This window comes from Coregonus clupeaformis, chromosome 23, assembly GCF_020615455.1.
Source record: "Coregonus clupeaformis isolate EN_2021a chromosome 23, ASM2061545v1, whole genome shotgun sequence".
NCBI classification, from domain to species: Eukaryota; Metazoa; Chordata; class Actinopteri; order Salmoniformes; family Salmonidae; genus Coregonus; species Coregonus clupeaformis.
In genome coordinates this window covers 21,750,086-21,764,363 of record NC_059214.1, presented here as the reverse complement: position 1 = coordinate 21,764,363, position 14,278 = coordinate 21,750,086, and the positions used below count along the sequence as shown (strand labels likewise).

The following is a 14,278-nucleotide window of genomic DNA, read 5'->3' as shown; positions in this document are numbered from 1 at the left end:
GTCTGGCTGCTCGCGCGGCTGGCTGTACGGATCTGGCTGCTCATGGCTGGCTGTACGGATCTGGGCTGCTCTTGCCCGACGGAAGGCTCTGGCTGCTCCTGCCCGGCGGAAGGCTCTGGGCTGATCCTAATCTGGCGTGGAAGGCTCTGGCTGATCCCCAGGTTCGGCGGAAGGCTCTGGCTGATCCTCTGTTCGAAGTGGGAAGGCTCTGGCTGATCCTGTCTGGCGGAGAGCTTTCCAGCGGCTCCGGTCTGGCGGACGGCTCTTGAAGGCTCGTGGTGCAGACGGGCGCCTTTGTAGGCTCAGTGTACAGACGGGCAGTTCAGGCTCTTGCGTTGGGCAGATTTGACAGTTCAGACGGCGTTGGGCAGACGGGGCAGTTCAGACGACTGCGGTGGTCAGATCGGGCAGTTCAGGCGCCTAAGCAGACGGGCAGAGCTGCTGGGGCAGACGGGCAGTTCAGACGGCGTTGGGCAGACGGGCAGTTCAGGCCGGCTGGCGACGCACATCGTGGACCTGGTGCGTGGAGTAGGAACAGGCCGGACCGCACCGGGAACACCCACCACTGGCCTTAACTGGGGGATCAAGAACGGACCGGACCAGACTGGGAACACACTTCAGTCTCTCATGCCGTGCCACAACAACTTCCCTCCCTCTACTCGCCAATGGCTCCCGTAATCCGATAGCCCTCTCTCCTTTTCTCCCTGTGGCAGCCTCCCTGCTGCCCAGGCGCCCAAGCCATGTGCCCCCAAAAATGTTTTGGGAGTAACCACGGGCTTCCAGCCTCGACTCCGCTTCCTCTTCATACCACCTCCTCTCGGCTGCAGCTGCCTCAGCTCTTCACGAGGGCGGTGATATTCCTCCTCAGACCACCTCCTCTCGGCTGCAGCTGCCTCCAGCTCTTCACGAGGGCGATGATGTTCCTCCGGTTGTGCCCAAGGACCCTTTCCAGCCCGAATCTCCTCCCATCCAGTGTGAGTGCGGTCGACTGAAAATGGTGTTAGCTAGACAGCTATTAGCTTCATGTCTCTAGAGCTTACATTACCAGCAATATATGTTTTTTCACTGTAAATTGTGAGTAGATTTAGTAGGCAGTGAAAACTGAAGAAAAAGACATGGCTCCCAAGAAGGTGTGTTTTGTGTATACTACAGTAGCTCAGGCCAAATCTGAATGTGTAACCTAGATTACTGAATGTGTAACCTAGATTGCTGAATGTGTAACCTAGATTGCTGAATGTGTAACCTAGATTACTGAATGTGTCACCTAGATTACTGAATGTGTCACCTAGATTACTGAATGTGTCACCTAGATTACTGAATGTGTCATCTACATTACTGAATGTGTCACCTAGATTACTGAATGTGTTACCTAGATTACTGAATGTGTAACATAGATTACTGAATGTGTAACCTAGATTACTGAATGTGTCACCTAGATTACTGAATGTGTCACCTAGATTACTGAATGTGTCACCTAGATTACTGAATGTGTCACCTAGATTACATAATGCCATGAGCTCTCACTCTCTATGGACATTGACACATTGTTTTTTTTGGCAGAAGGGAGGTGATAGACAGCAGCCACCACCACTGATTGGACGGTTTGGGACTTCTTTGAAAGTAGGAATCGCAGGATTGCCCAATGTAGGGTATGTCTATAGTCTTTACATGTAAACTGGAAATATAGATTGGACTGCTTAACAACATGGCCTATGCATTTTTAAGTACAGTACTAAATGTATTCTTATGGCCCCCATGACCCAGTGTAAAGGTATTCTGTTCATTCATTGACCAGTTCATTTCAGGCCACATGCCATTAGGCTCTCAGTGCATGCATTTCCTGTACACGTGAACCTAAAGGTCGCAAACCCTGCACCAGTAATGTCTGGGATTATATTAGCCTAATTTCATTCAATAATTCAGAATATTGACCCACTCTTAAACGTAAAAGATTAGAACAAACAGACACAAAATGCTTTGGATTGATAAATGGGTATTATAAGATCCTACCCAGATAAAGACATACAACAAACGATACCATGGTGTAAAATCCTAAAGCCTACCAAGCAGCAACAGCTCTCACGCTATGGTATTCGGCTTTTTCTTGTAATTTCCACTGTACAGGGATCAGGATGGTAACATGAGTGTCCATTGGAGATCATTTCTCCTGTATGAAATAGTAGCAGGCCTGGGGCTTCAAAATGACCACTGTCCTCACCCTGCTCCCCACCCTGCCTAGCCACCACTGCTGTTGACCTGGCCTCATGCACTGTGACGGGCTGATGAATAGCAACATGAGAGCTGATTGAAGTGACATGTTTTTGTCCACCACTGTAGGCAGAATAACAAATGTAAATCTAAGGCAGATTGTATATTTCTGAGGGTGATCTAAAACATCCTTGAAATATATGATAACAGTTGGAACAATCCTGTGATATATGATGAATCCATGCTGCATCACAGCAATATCTGGGCAATTCCAGTCCTGTAGGCTTTGGAGTCTAAACCAACCAATCCTTGAAATGTGGAGCGCACCAGGTGAGGGGATGGATTATATTTAACTGCCTTGCCATTATTACACTTGCATTCATTGAGTAGTCAGCGCAACCTGAAGCACTCTTAAGGTGCTTGTGCTGTGGAACAGAAATCTCTCAGTGAGCACGACATGGGGCTATGTTTGGCTGTACCCGTTCAACAGCTCAGATCTGTCAGGAACGTAATTTTCCCTTGGATTCCAAACACAATTGATCTATTATGGGATTATCTGACCTTGTAATTGGGTTTAATGTTTCACAATCAGGCCATTTATGATTCTGAAGATCAAATGTTCAATATATTAGATTGACCTCTTTCTCATAGTGGAGATGAAATTGTCTTCCTGCCCTGTAGGCTTTACTGAGGTCTTTGAATAAACCAACATCATACTCTCAATCCATCTGGATCCACCAACAGTTTCTGGGATGTGTTGACCTCTGTGCTGTTTTTATTTCTAGGAAGTCAACCTTTTTCAACATACTGACAAAGAGTCAAGTTGCAGCTGAAAATTTCCCCTTCTGCACCATTGACCCAAATGAAAGCCGAGTGCCCATTCCAGATGAACGCTATGATTTCCTGTGCCAATTCCACAAGCCTGTCAGGTATGGGGTCTCACTGTTCACATATTATTCACACTTCAGACTTGGGCTCTCTGGCAAATATGTATAGGTCACGGCAAGAAGATACAGAAATGTTGTTGACATTGAGTTGCCAGTCCTTTACTATACATATAAGGATAACTGCAGTTTGTCATGTTATTTGGTCTTTTACGTAAGAGGCCATAGCATTTAAGTGTCAGTGGCTGGCTATCATATGTCATTATGAGCGAGGTTAGACCAGCCTATTGGTTTAATGTGAGAGGGACATAAATCACAGCAGTGAATCAACGTCTCTCTGTCTCTGGGGTTGACGGTAGTGCAATATAACATGTTCAGCACTGAGCAATGTGAAATGTTTCTTTATGACTCTGCTATGACTTTTCCATGAGCAATATGCCATAAACACTAGCACCCTTTAGTCATAGCTCTTGTGTCTCAAACCATACATTCCAGAGTGTAGGTGCCTGATGATGAAATCAACGTATGGCACTACTACCGACCTCTGTTGTTGTAGTAGGAGTATGATTGCGAGGTGTAGAACCAGTCTTAGTGTACAGGCTTGTGCTGGGTTTTATTCTCATTTATCCACGTTGAGTGTGAAGGCTGATAGAGACATGAGGCTCAAGGGCTACCACTTACTCTGATAAATAGCTAATACCCAATAGCCAGAGACAAACATCTTTTTTGGGGGGATATGTATTTTTCATTGAAATCTTAGAAAGTTTGACCACCAATAATCTACCCTGGTAGTGTTGATCCATATCCAAAAACTTAAGAAAGACTGATTCACAAACTGTGGGCTTGTTTCTGTATTTTGTTGGTTATATTAAACATTAGCTGACTTATATAACCCCTGTTTCCTTTCCACTGCCTTAACCCCACTGCCTGTTCTGCAGCAAGGTGCCAGCCTTCCTGAACGTGGTGGACATAGCAGGACTGGTGAAGGGAGCTCATGCTGGCCAGGGCCTGGGCAACGCCTTCCTCTCCCACATCAGTGCCCTCGATGGCATCTTCCACATGACATGTGAGTCCCTCCTGTCAGACTATAGCGCTCTGCATGTCACTCTGTAAAATGACACACTTTTCATCTGGTTAGGAAAGTGTTCCGATGTAAATTTACATGAGGTAGCAAAGAGAAAATGCACTTCATAACTCCCTGTAGTTTCTTGTTGAAAGCAGTTGACAGAGCTTTTCTACTGAGGCCGATATGGTTCTGTCTGCTGGGTTCCAAGATAAACACAACATTCAGGGATAGTGCAGACCCAAAACTCACATTCCTATGCAGAGTTTTCCCCTGAACTGGACTCAGAGAAAAGGGAATGAAAGGGGCCGTGTCTGGTTTGGTAGACTCACTGCACACAATCGGTAGCATACTCTTAGGTTGGGAAATAAAACTAGACTCAGAGGGAAGTCTTTAGTGGCTTCCTGTGACCACAGATTATTGTAACTTGATCCCAAAATGTCACAGTTGATTATGGTTGAGCACAAGAAAGGTTAGTAGCCTATATGCAAAAATACAGTAAGAATAAATGTCCAATGCAGCTGTATTTATCTCAATATCAAATCATTTCTGGGTAACAATTAAATACCTTATTGTGATTGTTTTCAATTAAAATGGTCAAAAAGAAACAAAAATAGCTTCTTAGCAAAGAGCAATTTCTTAAGCAAGACTTTTGCTAGGACTGTAAAATGAAAATGAGCTGTTATTGGCAGAGAGGTTTGGAACTCTATTTCTTATTTGTCGATTAACTAATTTACCGCCTGGAGATGTCACCAGAGGGGTATCCTGCGAAGCAAGCTAGATCTACTCAGGGTTTTCTAAAGCTAACCAGCTTCAGTTAGCATCACATTCCAGCTCAGGCTTCATCCGTACTACGATGGTGGATATTGCTTGTCCGCCTGCCGCTAACTCTAGCAGGCTTGTAGCTGCGCGTGCATGTCGCTGTTCGAACACCGAACTCTTCATTGAGACAATGTTGAAACCATCAATCCATGGGCAAGTCAGTGCCACGTTTTCATTTGTGCCAAAATCTAAATGAAGGAAAATGTATCTTGCAAATTCAGCAGTGTGAAATAGGCTTTTAGAAGTGGCATCTTTATTTTATTACTTATCGTTAATGCCATCTTTGATGTGCTTTGGTGTGCTTACAATGCATGAGCAACTTTCATCCCACTCCTATCGATAAAATAATCGTATTAGGTCATACAAAAGTTTTACGTTTGAAATGCATTCTGTCATTACTAAATAATGTGATAGGTGTTTTACCATTTTACTATTTTCTAACACACAAAAAAACATTTGATTAATTAAATATTTAATCAGTCGTCTTCCTCAAATGAAGGGATGATGATGCAATCTTTGCAAGAGGGAGGGAATCTGATTTTATTGGTCATCAACTTGCGGCTCAGTGATTTCATTCAAGGTAAGTGTATTCAGCCGTGAGTTAGCCTGCCACGGAGCAGGTTAGTTCTGATGGATTCGTTGCCATTGAAATTTACCTGGCTAAAAGGTGAGCCACTTATGTATGACTGGTTATCCCGAGTTGAACTCAGAGTTGACCAAAGTTACCTCGCTAACTCCTCAAACCAGGTACGTAGGATACCCCTTAGGCAGGCCAAAACTCCATCCCACCAAAACAGACTGACATTTCAGGCAGTCTTTTCAAACAGCTCTTACACTAAAAGGGCATTATCATCATTTTCACATTTTCACAGTATTATTCCAACCTCATAGTGTGGAAATATACACTGATTATACCATACATTAGAAACACCTTCCTAATAAGGGATCATAGCTTTCTCCTGGATTCACCTGGCCAATCTATGTCATGGAAAGAGCATGTTCTTAATGTTTAGTATACTCCAGTGTATATAACACACAGGAAAATCACATTTTTGATTGCACTGGGACTTTAAGATTTTTTTTCTGTGTTTTATATGAAATATCCTATAGATTATATGAAATCAATGCAATACCAGCCTGCATCACACTAAATATATTGAAACTTTGCTGAGTTTGCCTTCATTTTTGTGCAGATAAATGGCTTTTTAGGGTTAGTTGACACTGTTCAGTGAAAGCTGAAAGGCCATTTCTGTAAGTCAGGTACAATTCAGCATTGCTTTCGGTTTATCATGCCCACTAACTGCCTTTTGTATACTCAGTAAATACACAGATGTGAGTGCATCCACAAAACAACCCCCACAAAATACTTCTCACTTGTCTAGGTCAATGCCTGAAGTTCTTTTGTGCCTCCGACATAGTCTTTGTCTTACACAATTAAAGTGTTACACGCTAGAATAATTGAAATTGCTGCTACTAAAATGCAGATGGAGGCTATTTTTAAAATGTGTTTACTGATTGTATGCAGCTATTGACTTTGCCATTATATGAAAAGAGCTCTGATTAGTGACTGGGCTGTGACAGGCAGAGATCAGCCAAATGGACAGGGTTAAAATACAGACAATTTTCTCATATTTTTCCAAGGTCCTCTCTGCAAGGGATTACTTGGTGGACAGTATAAGTGTGTCATTTCAGATCCGAGGCCATTTTCCAATAGCCTTTCAACTGACTTTGTGTGACAGACTGTACATTGTGAACTACCTCAGGACTCTGATGAATATCTCAAATGTGTTGCTTGTGACATTTTCATGTTTCTTCACAGCCGTAGAACAGATATCACACTGCCGTTTGCTTTCTACATGGCTACTATTTCATCCAGTGATTAAAAAGGTATTAGTTTATCTTCTCTTCAAATACACAGAAACACATCACAATGCAGCCTCCTTTCCTAGCTATTGTAACAAACCATTGAAATATACTGTACAGTATCAAGTGGCCGCTCCAGAGTGTAAAGAAAATGACTTCCATGAAAGGGTGTGTTGGGTATGGAAGGATATCGTTTCCTTAGAGAATAGGTCTGAGAGGAGGTTGTCTGCTTTTGTTGATGCAATTGAGGACCACCCACTGTAACTAAGCTATAGCAATGATTTATTCACTAGGACAAAGTCATGTTAGGTGAGACTTGCCTACAGAGGATACGTTGTAATCATTACTTTTGTCTACAGTCTCTGGGAAACCACTGTTCTAGTGAGGTTGTACTGTTTTTAACTGGTATAACATGTACTATATAGACGTTACATCACTAGATAAATGTGTGATATTCAGATTAAAGATACAGGTACAATATGTTTCCTGTGAGACTGTGTTGTCTCCTGTTTGCAGTGGCCTCAGGGAGAAGCAGCCATGTTAATATTGTTTCTAAACACCGTTTAGAGGCTTCCCAGAGGCTTATATTTATATCTACCTGAATGTCTCTGTTTTGACATTGTACTTATAGATGCATTGAAATGTATTTCCAAGATGTTATTATTCGGTTTTGCGTCAAATGATATGTGCTTATGTACAGTTGCTAGTGAAAGTCTACACACCCGTTGCACAGTCTTCACATTTTGCTGCCTTAGAGATTGAATCCGCAGTAGGGGGAAACAGCACCACTGACTGCCCCACCACCGATGTTGTTGTTTTTGTTGCCGAGCTGAGGAGCGTCGCGTAGCAACATATAGGTCTATCCATTGTTTTTGTCATAGTTGTTCAAGCTCAGTCAATTTGGTCGATAATCATTGATGGACAGCAATATTCAAACCTTTTCTCCGATTTTCAAGCAGATTTAAGCCAGGACTGAGACTGGACCACTCAGGAACACTCAACACCTCTTGGAAAGCCATTCTGGTGTGTCTTTGCCATTCAATTGTGTGTAATTGTCCTGCAGAAAAAATATTACTCTATCCCAGGGTTGAGTTTTCAGAAGACTGAGGTGTGTTTCCCATTAACTTTCTACCTGGGCTTTGCTCCTTTTATATTTTCTTTGATCTTGACAAACTCCCCAGTCCCTGCCGGTGACAAGCATACCCATAACATGATGCTGCCACCACAATACTTGAAAATACAGAGGGTTTCACTCTGTTGTATTGTATTGTATTTTAACCAAACCTTTAGTTTTTTTATTTAGACCAAAAAGTGGATTTCTTTGCTGTGTTGTTTTGCACTATTACTTAATGGGCTTGTTGCAAACATAATGGATGGTTTGGAATGGATTTTTTAACACAGGCTTCTTTTCACTTTGCCATACAGGCCAGTAATGTGGAGTGAATGCAATGTTGCTTCTCTGTATTTTCAAGTATTGTGGTAGCAGCATCATGTTATGAGTGGGGAGTTTGTCAGGATCAAAATAAATATGGAAGGAGCAAAGGCCCAGTAAAAAGTTAGAGGAAACCCTGCCTCAGTCTTCTGAATACCTAACCCCGGGATAGAGTTGTATTTTTCAGCAGGACAATTACATTTGAATGCAAAAGACACACAAGAATGGCTTTCCAAGAGGTGTTGATTGTTCTTGAATGGTCCAGTCTCAGTCCTGACTTAAATCTGCTTGCAAATCAAAGACAAGGTTTGAATATTGCTGTCCATCAATGATTTACTGAGCCAACCAAATTTACTGAGCTTGAGCAATTTTGTATGTTGTATGTTGCCCTAAGACTTGTGCAAAGTTGGTAAAATCGTATTCAAAATTATTCACATCTGTAATGGCTGCCAAAGGTGCTTCCACCAAGTATTACCTCTGGGGTGTGAAGACATACACGATCAAGACTTCTTCATTTTTGTATTTGTATTAATTTGGACCATTTTCTATTATTTTTCTTTCACTTTAAAAGTGTGGAGTAAGTTGTTTAGATCGCTAGGAAACTCCCCAATTTAATAAAACAATTTAAATTTAATTTTAAGGCAGCAAAATGTGCAAGTTGTGCAAGGGTTGTGTAGACTTTCACTAGGCACTGTATGTGCTTGCTTTTGTATTGACAGGAAGAATGAATCAGATCCTCAAACCAAAGCCAACTCTGTTGTTTCTGTGTGTAGAAAACAGTCTTTCTAAATAGGGATGAAATGATGTGGATGCTTTTACTGTGACTTTACGACTATCTGTTTTGACATACCATTGTTTTCCCTCTGTGGACTCCTTAGAGACAAAGCGGTATGTTCCACAAGTTAACCATTAAACATTGCTGGTTTTGTATTGCAATTATAGAAATGTTTTATCTGGTGTTAGGCAGTACAGGCTGCAATATTCCAGGCACTTCTTTTATATTGCTTGATTATACGGTTGGGGTGAGCACACTTTTTCTTGTCTGGAACGGTATGTTTGTCTGAAAATTAGAAATGAGTTTCTCCAAACATCTTACAAAGGGCTACTGCTCCATTGCAGAGCAGAGCGCTCACTGAGTGTCAGTGAAGTGCTTGTTAGTGCATGTGCCTGTGCCAAACTGGAGGACTGGTTGAACTGATCCTGATCAAATGAAGTGGAGGTTTGTGAAACCTCAACCATACTGTACAGGAGATCAGCCGTAAAACGGAACCCTTTAACTTTCGGTTTATTCCCAATTACCATTATGGAAACCCTTTGTAAATGTAGGCCTACATGCTATTGTTTCATATTCCTTGGAGACAAAGGGCTAGCTTAAATGACATAGACAATAGTTTCCCCCCCGAATTTCAATTCAATTATTGTCAAGGGCGATAGGTTCCTATTTTGATTTGTTTTATAGTCAAACAACACTCTCGCATTGATGTATATTTGTATCATTAACTTGTTGGCATATTGATGAAGTGCATGATTATACTCTAAACAGTGCATTCTCCGACTTTACATACCTCAGCTGTAGCCTTATTGAAGCCAGGCAGTTGTCAAACAGGCTTTTCAGCCTAGCGTTGGAACTTTGAAGTCAAGTCAGATCTAGTTGCTCAATTCTCCCAGTAGTGCGCATGTTATGAATATTTTTTAACCCCTATGGTTTTGAAAAAACTGTATAAACACTGAATTTGCTTTTAACGAAACCTTCCAAAAACTATTAAGGAGTATTATGGCATCCTGAAAGCTGATTCTGTTGAATGCCTTAGTTTCCCACATTTCGTAAGGGAATGGTTTGAAGAGTAAGTGCTCCCAGTGCTTCTGCAGTGACTGGAACACTGTTGGATCCTCTTCCTGAGACACAGACACGTTCTTGCTCGACTCTTTTGTGTCCCTCACCAGCAACCATGCTTCCCCACATGGCCTAATTCACACTGGTTTGATCTCCAACTATTTATTGAAGAAACAGGATGCTCACAGACTAGTCCCTAGTCGTTGCATGAGCAGGCCAAAGGCAGTATCAGAAATCGTATGCTTATGAATAGTCTGTTACCATAGCCTGATACTGTACATAGTTGTGAGTCATTCTCATCCATGTGTATTAATTGCTCAATGTGCGTAGCCAAATCAGTAGTATATACTGTAGTACATTCATCCGCAAAGACTGGATGTGGTCAATCAATTGGAAAACAGCTGTTTTTCTTGGCTCACACTCTTCTCACTCTAAGTGAATGCCTTGAACACGTTTAAACAAGATTCTACTTAAACCAGCAGAAACAGGCAGAGCAAGGCATTACTATACCTTACATGTGGAAATATTGAGAAAGTATTGAATCTGTTACAGTAATATTAAGTATTTCAGAGAGTGCTTGCTGTCTGTAATTTGATAAATAAAAACGTTGAATTTGAAAATCTGAATTTAAGAAAGTGCCAGTCAACAACCCAGATACTGGTAGTCTTTATTTACCCATCTGCCAAATTATGTCAAAGGGAGTCTGGGAATGAGACTGTATGCTGGCCTTCCTGTGTGGAGGCCGCCCTGGTGTTGGTGTGGAGGGTGATCATGTGACTCACAGAGAAGTTGTAGACAGGAAGCTCTGGTGATGACAACTCACCCTCTTATTTCTTTGGCTTTGTTTAATGATATTCCCAACTTCTGACCTTTAGGCACTACTAGTGTCTGTGTCCCCTGATTAGAAATATGACTAACAGAATCATCCACTAGTAACATTGTAAAATACTGTTTATGATGGAAAGGAAACAACTGTGATGAAAGCATAATGAATTGGCAGCACTCTGTAGCGTCCTAGTAAATCAAATCATATCAAATGTTATTGGTCACATACACATATTTAGCAGATGTTATTGCGGGTGTAGCGGAATTCTTGTGGTGTAGCGAAATGCTTGTAGATAGTCACACTGCATCCACAGAAATGTTTGTTCAGTGGGACAGCCACAAAATGTGCAAGTGGTTGTGTTTTCCCTTTGTTTACATTACTGGAGAGGTACTTCATGTTGAACTAGAGTCTAGACTCATGTTTTGTATGTGTGAGCATTTGTCACTGCTTTGTTGAGCAGTTTGAATAAGGTGGGATTTGTACTCGTAGTCATTACAACATACTCCAAACTATTTCCAGTATTCAGAGAAATAGTATCTGAAGTGACCCCAGCTATTCTACATATGTATATTAAATTATTACAGCCTTTTCAGAGTTGCATTTAATCGGCAGAGCAAAGAAATGATGGGATAAGTTACTTCCTATTTATGTTCTGTAAGAGCACAATCATTTATTTTAGAAATGCAGCCTGTGTGCTGTTGTGTATGCTCCTGCAATTATATCATCTGCTGTTTTACAGAGTGATGTGATTTCCTAGAGACACAGAGCGGATCCACAGCATTTTGCTCTATTTACCGGTGGAGTCCATGAATCCTCCTCCAGTGTGTTTGTGGCCTGTGTTGATATATACTGTCTCACCGTTTAAATGAGCATTTGGATTCTGGCAGAATGAAGAGTTTTTGTCAGCCTCCACTCATCGTGGGTGATTAGACTAAAACGTCTACCCATCTTGACTGGAGATCACAGCATCTCCAGATAACATGCTTGGTGATTGAAGGTCGAAATATTTTGAATTCTAATGGGGCTGGCGGATGAATTGCCTGAAATAGACTGTAGAATTTTTCTGCTTCCTCCTCCTGCCCCCCTTCCCTGTCTGCTGTGAAAAGAACCATTGGGAATGGCTGGGTCCGATGATCATAGAATTATTGGATGGTGATTCTAAACCCCTCAAAGAGGAGTTGCTATGGAGATCTCGTTCCAAACTGTGAAATGATTCACCTTTGAAAGGCTGAAGGGTCTGAAAGCCGAACACATCATTGTTCAGGTGGCGGTTGGTTAGGAAATTGCTGCTGCCTGTGCAATCAGCACCGCTATGGTAGTTAAGAATCTAAAATGGTTTGTTCTCTGAATGATGTGGGAAAACAGTGATGTGCATATGATGGTTCCTTTCAATCAAGGCGCTCTCGGACCCACTGGCTTAAAATAAATGACAGAGGGGACTTAAATGAAAAGCGAATGAACACCATTATTGTCTATCAGAGTTAATGAAAACTGGAGCCTCCCTAGTACATTCATTCTTCAACTGCATAAATATCCAACTAGACTGAGAGGTTATCTTTCCAGTCAGATGTCAGCTCTTCACTTTGGCACCCATTTTCAGTAACAAAAATATTGCTGAAAGGATACGCATTTGATACATTGGTTTGTTTGGATGTACTGCAATTGGCTTGAGATTAAATTGGAATGGGAGATACCTTGAGGTAGCCGACTGATATTCATAGGATGAAATACTGTAATTTCTTTACAATCAATTCTGAAATATGGTATTTTGCCGGAAACATGAGTATGTCCTTGAGATATACAAACACACAATTTCTGATGTCTTTAAACTGTTTTTTAAGATACAGATGTATTTTCCATTTTTGCAATCTGTTGAGAAACAAAATAACCCAAAACAAGTGAGATGAGTCCTACATGTAAGTCTGCTATCAACATTTTTTTCATTATATATATAAAAACATATCAACATAAATAATCCTGTCTGCATTGCCAGTGTTTTGATGTAGGGAAGACGGCCATAATGTGCTTTTCCTGACAGACTCACTCATAAAGTAGTTTTACTGCTTTGAATACCAGGAGAATTGCGGTACAGGAATGCAAGCGCTTTAGATGTGCTCTTCCCCTCTCGCATGTGAAAACATGCACAGGAAGTTAGCAGCCAGTGAATCAAATCAAATCAATATAATGTTATTTGTCACATGCTTCGTAAACAACAGGTGTAGACTAACAGTGAAATGCTTACTCACGGGTCCTTTTCCAACAATGCAGAGTTTGTATTTATTATGGATCCCATTATGGTCCAGCAAAATTAAGGCAGTTATACAATTTTAAAAACATTACAATGCATTCATTACAGAATTCACAACACACTAAGTGTGTGCCCTCAGGCCCATACTCCACTACCACATATCTACAACACAAAATCCATGTGTACGTGTGTGTATAGTGTGTATGTTATAATGTGTGTGTATGCATTTGTCTGTGCCTATGTATATGTGTTGCTTCACAGTCCCTGCTGTTCCATAAGGTGTATTTTTATCTGTTTTTTAAAATCTGATTCTACTTGCATCAGTTACCTGATGTGGAATAGAGTTCCATGTAGTCATGGCTCTATGTAGAACTGTGCGCCTCCCATAGTCTTTTCTGGACTTTGGGACTGTGAAGAGACCTCTGGTGGCATGTCTTGTGGGGTATGTATGGATGTCTGGCTGTGTGCTAGTCGTTTAAACAGACAGCTCGGTGCTTTCAACATGTCAATACCTCTCACAAATACAAGTAGTGATTAAGTAAATCTCTCCTCTACTTTGAGCCAGGAGAGATTGACATGCATATTATTCATGTTTGCTCTCAGTGTACATCCAAGGGCCAGCCGTGCTGCCCTGTTCTGAGCCAATTGCAATTTTCCTAAGTCCCTCTTTGTGGTGCGACAAAACTAGAGCCTCTAGCCTTGTTGATAGTGCTGTTAAGAAGGTAGAGCAGCACTTTATTATGGACAGACTTCTCCCCATCTTAGCTACTGTTGTATCAAAATGTTTTGACCATGACAGTTTACAATCCAGGGTTACTCCAAGCAGTTTAGTCACCTCAACTTGCTCAATTTCCACATTATTTATTACAAGATGTAGTTGAGGTTTAGGGTTTAGTGAATGATTTGTCCCAAATACAATGCTTTTGGTTTTTGAAATATTTAGGACTAACTTCTTCCTTGCCACCCATTCTGAAACTAACTGCAGCTCTGTGTTAAGTGTTGCAGTCATTTCAGTTGCTGTAGTAGCTGACGTGTATAGTGTTGAGTCATCCGCATACATAGACACACTGGCTTTACTCAAAGCCAGTGGCATGTCGT

At 41.4% G+C, this 14,278-nt stretch overlaps 1 pseudogene; it reads left to right on the top strand.

Annotated features, from left to right (window-relative positions):
• The window catches only part of LOC121536779, a 53,458-nt pseudogene that overhangs the window by 4,177 nt on the left and 35,003 nt on the right, over positions 1–14,278 (top strand).